Source organism: Bos grunniens, chromosome 4 (assembly GCF_055505025.1).
Source record: "Bos grunniens cultivar Pamir isolate PY7600 chromosome 4, Bosgru_T2T1.0, whole genome shotgun sequence".
Lineage (NCBI taxonomy): Eukaryota > Metazoa > Chordata > Mammalia > Artiodactyla > Bovidae > Bos > Bos grunniens.
This window is the reverse complement of record NC_141168.1, coordinates 72,575,310-72,588,351: the sequence shown is the minus strand read 5'-3', so window position 1 is coordinate 72,588,351 and position 13,042 is coordinate 72,575,310. Positions and strand designations below refer to the sequence as shown.

General features: G+C 41.5%; 1 protein-coding gene across 3 annotated transcripts in view; it reads right to left on the bottom strand.

The window, feature by feature from the left end:
- NAMPT (nicotinamide phosphoribosyltransferase) overlaps window positions 1–12,190 on the bottom strand; it is a 376,625-nt gene extending 364,435 nt beyond the window's left edge. For all 3 annotated transcript variants that reach the window (XM_086396905.1, XM_086396904.1, XM_086396903.1), the window contains exon 1: window positions 12,038–12,190. The gene's annotated coding sequence lies outside the window, so the exon portion shown is untranslated. The remainder of the gene's footprint in view (window positions 1–12,037) is intronic.
- Window positions 12,191–13,042: the final 852 nt, after the last annotated feature.

Genomic DNA, 13,042 nt, shown 5'->3' with positions numbered 1-13,042 from the left:
CACTTGCAAATTTAATAGAACATTTTCCAGGTTTACTGGCAACTGGAAGCAATTGATAATAGTTGCATGCGAATCAAAACCTGTACTAACCTGAGCTGCTTTATACTGAAGAGTGTTTGCATGCTTGCAAGGTTCATTTACAAAGGCAACTTTAATGTAGGTGCTGATCGATTGCCAAAATGGCAGAGTTGAAGGGGTCTCTATTAAAGAGTTACAAGTACATGTTTGCTAGAAATAGGTTCAGCTCTGAGCGACGTAAGGCCCAAATGACAACAGTTTAAACTGAATAGCAGTTTCCCTCTCATAAACACCTGGGAAAGAAGATCAGGACTACTTCTATCTGGTTGCACCGCCATGGATGGCCTTGACTCCATGAGCTGAGATAGCAGCATGTGCATTCCAAGCAAGACAATAAAGGGAGGAAAAAGAACAGGCAAAAGCAGAGTAGGAGGATGGAGAATTCACCTACCTCCACAAACATATGAAAAATACATCTATGTGCAGGACAATTCTGAAAACTCACTAGAGAATGGCAGAAAAACTGTTCAACCGAGGCTGTAAGAAAGAGCTGCAGAGAATCAGGTAAGAGGGAGGAGAAGTCATCAGGTTGAGACCTGTGCCCCTGGAAGGGACTCAGAGGGACGAGGAGATCCTCCCAGAGGCAGAAGCTAGTTTGAGCTACATATTGGGTATCCTAGCTTTGGGGTCCAACACAGGGAAGATGAGCCCCCTTGGCTAGTTGGAGGGCAGTGAGATGAACAGGAGGACTGTGTGAAGCCTGGACTGCACTCATGAGGGGCGTGCAGATGCTTACCTGCTCCCTAAAAAGAGGGTGCGCTGAAAACTGCACAGCCACCCCGATGTGTGCTTCAGCCCAAGTAGAGCAAAGGTGCCAACTCTGCCTGCCTGAGGACAGTACACAGTGGGGCATGAGTTGCCAGGGCTGAGGATGAGCTCAGCTGTGGCACACAGAGGCAGCTCAAAATGAAAGCAGCTAGAGTCAGGCAGGGGCAGTCACTACAGGCACTTACACAGGCAGTGCACAAGCAGCAGCTCCAATCGCTGTCTGAGGCTAGACCACCATTGCCCATACCCAACCCATGCCAAGATGGCACAGGCCCTTGCAGCACAGCTCCACACCAGGGTGAGGGCAGTGGAAGCCAAGGGGAGAGCTCAGAAGTGAGAGATAAAGGAGGCTCAGACCTGAAGCACTGTCTGGACAGAGTGGGGCAATCATTATGGATGCTAATATAGGCAGCTCATCAAAAGTAGTCCAGGGCTCTGACCCTAGCTGAACCACCACAGCTCACATCCTGATCCATGCCAAATGCCCTCACCAGGCCCTTTTGCTCTAGCACTACCTCCCTCTCCAGTGCTAGAAGAGGGGAGTGTATACACTTAAAGGGAACAGAGCCAGCTCAAACGAATTTAAGAGGATAGAAATGTATTTTTTCTGACTATAATATATGAAACTAGAAATTATACAGAGGAAAATGGGAAAAACACATATGCACACTTAACATCACTTAAAAAAATCCCAATGGGTCAATGAAGACATCAAAGAGGAAATCAAAAAATATCTCAAGACAAATGAAAGTAGAAACACAACTTTCTAAAAACTACAGGAGGCACCAAAACCAGTTCAAAGAAGGTAGTTTATAGCAAGACAAGTCTACCTCAGGAAAAAAAAGTTTCAAACAACTTAAACTATTATCTAAAGGAATTAGAAGAATAAAGGTCAAAGTCAGCTGAAGTACAGAGATGAAGATCAGAGAGTAAATAAAAGAGACAACAAAAAAGTAAATATCAACGAAACCTTGAGCTGAATTGTTTCTGTTTTTAAAGACTGAAAAAAGAAAGGACAAGCTTTTAGACAGGCTCATCAAAAAGGCATGAGAGAGTATTCAAATAAAGGAATGAGGAGAAATAACAACCCATACTACAGAGACAAAAAGTCTTAATACCATGGCCTAATAGTTACATGCCAACAACGTGGACAACCCAGAAGAAATGGAAAAGCTTCTATTAGTAAAAATCTACAACCTGCCAAGACTGAATCAGAAATAAATAGAGTCTGAACAAACCAATAATTAGAAGTGAAACCGAATTTATAATAAAAAACTCCCAAGAGAAGTCCATGGCCGGGCAGCTTCACAGGAGAATTCTACCAAACATAAAAAGAGTTAATACCTAACATTCACAAACTATTCAAAAAAAATGGAATAGGAAATACTCCCAAATTCATTCTATGAGGCCACCATTACTCTGGTACCAAAGTAGACAAAGACACTACTAAAGAAGAAAATTATAGGCCAGTAACTTCAATGAATATAGATGCAAAAATATTAGCAAGCTGACTTCACTAGTATATAGAAAAAGATCATACACCACAGTCAAGTGGGATTTATTACATGGATGCAAGGAAGGTTCAGTATACACAAATCCATCAGTATGATACAACACATTAACAAATCCAAGGATAAAAATCATATGATCATCTCAACAGACACAGAAAAAGCATTTCACAAAATTCAACATTCATTCATGAAAAAAACTCTCAAAGTTGGTATTGAGGGAACATTTCAATATAATAAAGACCATTTATGATAGATCCACAACTAGCATCATACTCAGTGGTAAAAAGCTGAAGTCCTTTCTTCTAAATTCCAGAATAAGACAAGGATATCCGTTCTCATCACTTCTGTTTAATATGGTATTAAAATTCCTAGCCATAGCAATCAGACAAGAAAAATAAAAGGCATTCAAATTGGAAGGGAAAAAGTAAAACTGTCACTGTTTGCAGCTGACATGATACTACATACAGAAAACTCTGAAGTCTCCACCTACAAAATTTTAGAACAAACGATTCAGTAATGATGTAGGATACAAGAGTAATAAACAAAAATCCATTGCTTTTCTATGCACAAATAATGAATTATCAGAAAGAATGAAAACAATCTCCACTTAAAATTGCATTGAAAAAGAATACCTAAGAGTAAACTAAATCAATGGAGGTGATTGCCCTATACTCTCAAAACTATAAAACACTGAAGAAGGAATGTAAAAATGACCCAAAGAACTGAGAGGATATACTGCATCCTTGGATTGAAGAATATTGTTAAAATGGTCACACTATCCAAAGCAATCTACATGTTTAATGCAACCCCTATTAAAATACCCATGACATTTTTCACAGAACTAGAACAATGTTAAAATTCATATGGAAACAAAAAAAAAAAAACCCAAAATTGCTGAAACAATCTTGAGAAAAAAGAACAATCCTGTTCGTGTGATGTTCCCTGACATCATATTAAACTATAAAAGTACAGTGATCCAAACAGCATGGCACTGGCACAAAAGCAGACATGTAGATCAGTGGAACAGAATTGAGAGCCCAGAAATAAAGCCATGCACTTATGGTCAATCTTTAACAAAGGAGGCAAAAATATACACTAGAGAAAAGATAATTTCTTCAATAAGTGGTGCTGGGAAAACTGGACAGCTGCATGTCAGAGAGTGAGATTAGTACATGGCCTCATACTATATACAAAGAAACAAAAAAAAAAAATCTCAAATTCAAAAAAGGATTAAAAGACCTAACTGTAAGACCTGAAACCATAAAATCCTTAGAAGAGAACATAGAACACTCCTTTGACATAAATGGCAGTAAAAATTTTTGTATGTCTCCTCAGGCAAAAGAAACAGAAGCAAATATAATAAAATGGGGCTTAAACTTAAAAGCTTTGCATAGCAAAGGAAACTACTGACCAAAAAAGAAAAAAAAGGAAAAAAAAAACTTACTGAGCGTGAGAAAATATTTGCAACTTCATGGTAAGAGGTTAATATCCAAAATACCTATACAACTTTTACAACTTAATCTCAAAAAAACCCAGTTTTCAAAATGAGCAGAAGACCTGAATAGACACTTTCCCATACATACAGATGGCCAACAATTGTGTGAAAAGATGCTCAATACCACCAATCAAAGAAATACAAATCAAAACCTTGGTGAAATATCAGCTCACACTAGTCAGAATGGTTATCATCAAAAAGAATACAAATAACAAAAGCTGGAGAGGACGCAGAGAAAAGGGATTTACAATTTACATTCCCACAGTTGGTGCAAATGTAAACTAGTGCAGCCAGTATGGAATATAATATGGAGGTTTCTTAAAAGATTAAAAATAGAACTACATATAATCTAGGACGGAGAAGGCAATGGCACCCCACTCCAGTACTCTTGCCTGGAGAATCCCATGGACAGAGGAGCCGGGTAGGCTGCAGTCCATGGGGTTGCACAGAGTCGGACATGACTGAATCGACTTAGCAGCAGCATAATCTAGAATTCTACTCCTGGGTATACATCTAAAGTGAAAGTGAAAGTTGCTCAGTTGTGTCCAACTCTTTGTGACCCCATGGAATTCTCCAGGCCAAAATACTGAAGTGAGTAGCCTTTTCCTTCTCCAGGGGATCTTCACAGCCCAGGGATCAAACCTAGGTATCCCACATTGCAGGCAGATTCTTTCCCCACAAGGGAAACCCAAGAATACTGGAAAGGGTAGCCTATCCCTTCTCCAGAGGATCTTCCTGACCCAGGAACAGAAATATCCAAATAAAATGAAAAAACTAACTGAAAGATACATGCACCCAAGCATGTATACAATAACCAAGATATGAGACCAACCTTAGTGTCCTTCAACAGATGATTTGATAAAGATGAGATATATATAAACACTTACACAAAAACACATACATTATCTATTAAAAATACGAGATTGTCCTATTTGCAATAAAGTGGATGGACCTGGAGAGCATTAGGGTTAGTAAAGTAAGTCAGAGAAAGACAAATACTGTGTGGTATCACTTATATCCAGAACCTAAAAAGTAATACAAATGAATGAATACAACAAAAGAGACACAGACTCACAGATAGAACAAACAAGTAGTCACCAGTGGTGAGAAGAAAGGTTGGAGGGGCAAGATAAGATGGGTATGGGATGAAGAGACATAAATTTGTATGTATTAAATCAATAAGCAACAAGCATATACTGTACAGTAAGAGAAATATAGCTATTATTTTGTAGTAACTTGAAATGGAGTACCATCTATAAAACTACTGAATCACTAGGTTGTATAGCTGAAACTATATAATGTCATCATTTTATTAGTCTTGTCCCAGCCACAGCTAGCTGCAAGAAGACTCAGAAAGGGAATCTTTGAGAGACCTAGTGTTTAGCTAAAAACTGGATTACTATGGAATTTGGAACACAACAGACCATGTCACAGAATGTTTAGTATCTTATTACACATTTTACTCAGTGTCAATAAGGGAATCTTTAACTTTCAAAGGAGCTGTGTTCTCAATTGTATTTACACATCAGTTGTTTTGTAACCCTGGAAAGTAACTCCTCACTGAAATAGTATTGTTTGAGGATTATGTTCCCAGACCAATAAACAAAACCTATTTTAGCCTACAGTGTCTTTGAAATACGTTTTTTCATCTATAGTTAATTCATTATTTCAAGAGAAAAATATAGTCCTAATGACTGCAGACTGTTTCTATCTCAGGAACATAATGGAACCTCCTGAAACAGCAAAGGTTGAAGAGAAAGGGCGCCCCTCTTGAGCCGCATGGATGCCTTACATTTGCATCAGAAAAAAGTCTAAGACATTAGTCATACTATAAAATTCAGGCTTCGAGAACAGGGCACTCCAGAGGGTAATGACCATACTCCATCCCATTTTAGCTTAGTCATCTTTTATTTGATGGGGGAATTGCGCTCCTGGAGACTATGTGGCCCCAGTTATATTCACAAAATACATGAAGACGAGGGCAGTCCTGAGCTATCCTCAGTTTGAGGCAGTCTTCTGCTTCCACTCTGCCCCAGCTCCAGGTTTCAGCAAGGGCAGCTGCAAGTACGGCCAGCCCCTTAATGACCAGCCTTTGACCACGCGCATTATTGGCTTCATCAGAGAAGACACTGTGTGTGTGATAAACACATCCACAGCCCCAGAAACACAGGGTCCAAGCAATAGAGAACAGGGCAAGAGAGAGAGTAAAATACGAGGATTCATGTCAGCTGATCCGTCATTTTCTAGACACCTAAATTGTAGGGGACATGGACCATGAGGCACTGCCAACACATAGATGTCTAGAATGACTTAATTGGGCAGTGTGTTTTCTGCTCCCACCAAGCAGTTCTCTATCTCTGACAGATGTCTTTCCTGATAATCACAGGGAGCCTTGCTCCTTTGAAAGCTATTGATTAATGCATCCACCTTAGAAACCTTTTCACTGGGCTGCTTAGGGGAGTTTTAAGAAGTCTTCTTCATATTTTCAAGCCTTCTAAAAATTCTTGTAGACCGTATGGAGTAGAGAGATAAAGGTTTCCAGGGGCAAGCTTTAAATGGGCTTAACTTCTTTTGTGGGCTAGCCTTCAGAAATTTGCTTTGGTAAATGGCCAAAGGACTTGCTTAATGATAACACAGCTTTCTTTTTACTTGTTTTACAGCAGGAAGAGGTTGAGTGGCATTTTTTTCTCAAGTGGACTAAGTTTTTTTAAGAGGTTGAGTTTTGACTTGACTTCAATCAAAAGGAAAGTCTGAGAACTTTCCTGTGGGTACATACAAAATTACTTTTTCTCTTTTCACCGAATTTGAGGTCAGAGGGAGAATCAAAGCCCTATAAAGCCCTTCTGCCACTTCCTGTGAGGAAGCTGGAATAGTGCAGACACTATCACAAGCTTCCAAGAATAGGAACTATATGCACAGATGAAGGACTAACACACATGGGGCTCAGAGTACTGAGATTCCCAGTGTGAGATCCAAGCGGCTTCCGGCAGAGCTTAGAGCTCCCTTCTCTTCCAATGACCAGATAAGCCCTAAACCCCTACCCAAGAGATCTTTCTGAACAGTTTTTTTCTGGGCATTTAATACCAGCCAGCAAAGCCTGTCCTCAGATTCTAGCAACTAACCTTCTTTTCCTCCCAAGAATGTTGGGATATTTGAAAATGTTTTCTATTGAGTGAGGATTCAGAACATAATATCCTCATGTAACACTTCTCTCACCAAGAAAGTAGGTTGGTTTGGCTATCCCCTCAGTGGAACCGCTGGGGTGATGATCAGAGTATTTGCCAACACAAAGGCATGTCCAAATGAATGTTGGCCAATATGTCAGGTAAGTACATACTGCAGAATGTCACCCCCATCACGAGTGGGGAGACATCCCATGGTGACTAGTATCCAGACTAGGACATTCCTCCCTTGTTACTGTCTTTCTTAAAAAGAGAGGGCATAGCTCTTTTTGGCCTGGGGCTTTTTTTTTTTTTTTTTAAAGAGAATTCACCCTTCCCCCTCTGGAAGTTTGAGGGACAGTCTCTTTAAGATTTGGTTAAGGCTGAGAATTTATTTGTAGATTCCAAACATGTTTATCATTTGTAGAATGCCCCTTAAGCTTCTAAATCACTCACAAAGATCTGTCAACTCTATCTTCTAAGTAGCCCCAAATCATTCTGGCCTTTCGTCTCCTCTGAGACTTAGGTCAGGCACACATTATGTCTTGTCTGGATTTCTTATAACTAGTCCCACAGGTATGCCCTGTAACCCAGCCTGCAAACACATACAGGGAGGGTATTCTAAGCACAAACTTGACTGAGTCATTTCAGTGCTTAAAATAATTAAAGGCTGCTTTGTGTAAACCTTGGGCTTCCCTTGTGGCTCAGCTGGTTAAGAATCTGTCTGAAATGAGGGAGACCTGGTTCAATCCCTGCATTGGGAAGATCCCTGAGAAAGGAAAGGGTACCCACTCCAGTATTCTGGCCTACAGAATTCCATGGACTGTATAGTCCATGGGTTGGAAAGAGTTGGACACAACTGAATGCCTTTCACTTCACTTCATTTTGTGTAAACCTCTGTAATATTTTCAGGCACTTTGTGAGGTACCCCTGCAATAATCCCTCATTCTCCAATCTAAGGCCAATGTTCTAACCAAGCCCAACTACTTCAAGTTCCTGAAGGCACTCTTCAGGACTTCCTCATGTCCCAGAGTTCAGGATTTCTCCCTCTATCTGGAATGCAGGCTGTAAGCCATCCCTGCCCTCTCTAGGACTTTGCTCTCTATGATCTCAGAGCCTCACCTAAAGACATCTACTGAGTGATTCTTTTACAAATCCTGTATCTTTGTCACAACACCCGTCCCCACAAAGTGTCAAGACCCTTATTCAATCATTTGGGAATAAACTAGATATTTACTCCCAGATTGAGGGCAGTAGAAGAAAGAATGTCTTAGGAGGACACTTACTTCTCTGGATAACTTTCATGAATTCACTTAGTCTCTTTCAGGTTGCAGTATACAGCATTGTCTTATATAAGTTAAAATGAAAAAAATCTTATTTCATATAGTTTAATATATAAACTGCTCTGTGAAATGCAGCTAATTAATCCCTATCTGTCAGGTCTATCGTGGTTCAAAGCTTGGAGGTCAGAACTGGGTGAGAATTCCAGCTTTGACTACCAGCTGTGTAGACTGTGGATAAGTTATTTAAACTTTGGGGGCCTCAGTTTCCTCATCTATAAAACTGGAAAAAATTCAAGGCCTTCTTCGTAGAGAAGTTTTGAAAACTGAATGAGATGATTTGCAGCAAGGGCTGAGTTCACCATTCTCTAAGTGGTAGTTATTGTGAGCAAATATGATGGTATGTGGAGCCCACTTTGTAAATGCTTTAATTTTAATTGCTCTTTGAATAGCTTAACAGTATAACTAATTTACAATCTGATTACTTGGAGGATGAACACTATCTTTAGATCCTGAGTACCTTCCTCACTATTTAAAAGCCTCTGTTTCCCCCTCAGTGTTGATTAGGATTCTGGGTGGATGTGTCCACATGCTTTCTTCTCTCCTTCCCCTCCACGTGGTCCATGTGCCACCATCATGAGTTTCAAGGGTTGAAATAGAATTACTTGGGACCCAAGCACCTGCCCCATTCCCTTTCTTATACTCCCATTAACTCATGAGAAAGCCAAAGAAGTAGTCAAGAAGCGATGCTTGGACAGGTGTATTATGAGGCTATTTAACAGCAAGATCGCAATAAAACCATCCTTGTTTGCAAGAATAAGTCATAGGTGACCATGCTTCTTGGTGGGATGACTCCTAGCTTGGCCTCATTTTCACAGGGAGCCCCAAGCCTGAGTCTATGAACTACCTCAACCTCTGGCCCCCTCAGTCCAGAGAAAGGTGCTCACCCCAGGCAGCTTCACCCGCCAGCGTCCCAAGGCACTCACTTCACCACTTTCTACTGTTCCCGCTTTGCTGGCTTTTTGACCAATGTCCACATGGTTCTCCTCTTATCAGAAATGACCTGGTGAGATCTAGGTCTTCTGACTTCAGGGAGAAGTTATCTTTCTAGAAGGCTTTATGTTGAAGTTCTTCAGAAATAAAGACACACATTCCCAGAGGTGATCCAAAGCCCAAGTGAGTGGAACCATTATGCCAGCTATGCTGAGCTTCTCCACACCCACCACTCCTGGCCTTCTTCCCAATGGGGTTTAGAGGAGCTGATGGGGTAGAGTGGGAGTGGGGTGACAGGAAGGCCTCTGCTTCTTGCTTAACCCAGGCCCCAGCCAGAGGCCCCTGGGAGCGGCCACTCGGCCCCAGCTCTGCATCCCCTTCCCCAGTCATCACTGCTGTTCACTATGGGCCAGTCCTGTACCTGGAGAGTAAACCAAGGAGACTATGCCCTGGCTCAAATGACCAGCTTCCTTGTTGTTGCTGCTCTGACCTTGTTGGCTTCTCATTCTGATAACTGACCTTCGCGTGATTACAGTGAACAGGCCCCATCTGTTTCCAGGTCCACCCACACTGCCTCTTGATCATTTGCCTAATACATTAGTTCTAGAGGTGATGGACTGCCTAGTGTCCCCAGTCCTCCCGAGGGCCCATGGCCTCTATCTTACAACCCAGCTGGAACTTGATATATGATATGCGGTGTGGGGTGGGGGACAGCTGACATGTCCTACTGGAGATAGGGAGAAGATGGGCAGAAGAGAGGAGACAAGAGAAGAGATAAAGGCACAGCAAAGACAGAGTGGAAAGAGCATTCAGGAAGAAAACGCTGGAGAGATGCCAAATAGCACAGCTGTTAGGAGTCTAGTACTCAGCTCTCCTGCCTCAAATAGTTTTGAGGGACTGAATACAATTTGGTTTTACCCACCGGATTCATCAGGGGCCTCCCAGAGCTTTTGGAGCAAGGTCAGGAGAAAACACAGAAAGCTACACTAATCATTCCTTCTCAGCAGTTAATTTAACAAAGGGTGTGCACCTGCAAAGCAGCAAGGCCATTCCTAATTGCTGCCTTAAAATAGCCCAGCTTTTAAAAAATTTCCTTGCTTCCTTTTTATCTTTGACTAAGTGCAATCCTCAGGGGAGTGTGTCTTCTGTCTGGTCACAGCCACTATGACATCTCAGTCTACAAATGGTGCCCCGTGACCTGTGCCTGCTGAGCCCTAGTAGCTATGGACGGGACCCTGAACTGAGTTCCAAATTTCTCCCTCTGTGTAAGACTCATAGGATATTATGCTAAGTGAAATAAGTCAGACAGAGAAAGACAAATACTGTATGACATCACCTATATGTGGAATCTAACAGATATAACAAACCAGTGAATATAACAAAACAAGAGGCAGATTCATAGATAAATAGACAAGCTAGTGGTTACCAGTAGGGGGAGAGTAGCAGGGAGGGACAGATAGGGGGATGGGGAATAAGAAGTACAAACTATTCGGTATAAAATAAGCTAGAAGGATATATAGTACAACACAGGGAATATAGCAAACATTTTATACTGACTATAAATGAAGTGTAACCTTTTAAACTGTGAATCACTGTTGGAAAATTCCATGGACAGAGGAGCTTGTTGTGCTCCAGTTCAAGGGGTCTCAAAGAGTTAGACGTGACGGAAGACATATATTGTATATGTTACAGGTGTACATCAACTGTATTTCAATAAAAGAATTCTTTAAAAAAAGTTCTTTTTATTGGATCAGTTTTCTGGGCCTATTTAGAAGTTTATATATATATACACACACACACACCACATACACACACAATCGTTTTAAAATTTGATGGTGCCATGATCCCTCCTCTCTCCATCACCATTCCCAGAAAGATCTGCCTTCTATATCAGGATTTTTTTTTTTTTTTTACCTCTGTCACTAGTTACCCACTGAGATCTAGGTACACTAATGATAATAAAAGCAGCTAATATTTACCAAGAACTTCTTCTCTGGCAAGCACGAAGGGCTTTATTATCTCATTTTATCCTCATGGTCTGTAGGTGCTTTTATCTATAGACAATGATTTCCTGCACTGTGACAGAACAGGGGTCCTGAAAAGCTTATGTAAGACACCCAGAAATGACTCAGAAAGAGAGAATTCCCTAGGACTGAAAACAACATAGAAGAAGCTGGAGGCCAGGGTGGTAAGTAAGCCCAATGGTTTTAGTTGCCCTGGGATGTAGGCTGTTTTTCCCAACCAAGGAGTTTGGATTTTAATAGTCATTTGGGAAAGGAAGGCCAAGGCTTGAACTAACTCCAGATAAAAAGCTGGAACTTAAATGCCTGTATTAGGGGAAAAGAGCAGAGGGGAGCAGAAAAAAACTGATCTAAGCATCCATGTTGAGAAATTAACCATGAATTAAATCCTAAGAAAGTAACAAAAAGCAAAAATTAAACACATGCAAGCCAGCTGAAGCTAGAGCCCTTGAAGATGTACAGCTACAGTGGAGAGAGGGGAGTTGAAAAAAATTCTGTCCACAAAGGGAGACCGCAGAGAAACTTGCCTGTCTTGTCTTCATCTTGAATTAAGGACCAAAGGCTCCGGGAATTCATAAACATGGGCCTCCCCAGCTCAGACTGGAGCAGGCAAGCAAATAAATAAGCATAAACGGAGTCCCTGGTTGGCAAGACCCCAGAGCACCTGGCAGATGCAAAGGCAAGACCTCTGATGCAAAGCATACCGTCCACACTAGCTTCCCCCACTCACCATCAGAAGAAGGGGCCCCGAAGACCGTCAGCTTCACTCACGCCTGCTGTCCTCGGTGGCCAAGTCCACATCTATCCTTTATAAGTGTGGACTCTCAACGTGTGATGCTGGAATAATCACCTGCATCAGCATCACCTGGAACTCGTTAGAAATGCAAATCCCTGGGGCGCAGCTCAGCCCTCCCTGAACCAGGCCTCTGGGGTGGATCCCAGCCCCCTGTTTGACAAGCCTTCCAGGTGATTCTGATACACTCAGTTTGAGAACTTTATACCCATTCTTCCTCCTGCTGGGGAAGAAGAAAACCTTCTTCTACCCTTCTAGGTTTTTCTCACTGGCCTAATAATTAAAGTAACGTAAGACAGATTAACAGGAGAAAATCAAATTTTCACAAAAGGTTCAAGAAAGATAAAGTGAAGTCTATATGTCATCTTGAGCTAAGGAATAGGATGGAGTCCTGGGTCTTCCAAGGCCAGAGAGAGTCATTCACAGGATGATAAGAAAAAGAGCAGATCTCTGGTTATTAGATGTGTGCCTGGCCACAGACATGGAGCCGCTTTGATAAAACTGATCTCTAGTAGTAACTCTTTTTGTAGGAAAAGTCTCCAGTTTCCCTGACTCTGGGAAAGACTGAAGGCAAAAGAAGAAGAGAGCAGCAGAGGATGAAGTAGTTAGATAGCATCACTGACTCAATGGACATGAATTTGAGCAAACTCTAGGAGAGAGTGGAGGACAGGGGAGCCTGGCATCCATGGGGTCGCACACGACTTAGTGACTGAACAACAATAACCCTTTTTGTGGGAAAAATCTCCAGTTTAAATACTTTTAGGTAGTTAAGGGAGAGGCAGTTGTTTTCTCTAGAGTCCACAAGGTTTTCACTTACCTTCAGCTAACAATAATCCACATGTCAAAATATCACACATTGAGGAGGCCCATTCTGAATCCCTACATTCCCGAGGACTGCCACCAAGACAGACATATTCAATAAATTACAATAAGACTGGGAAT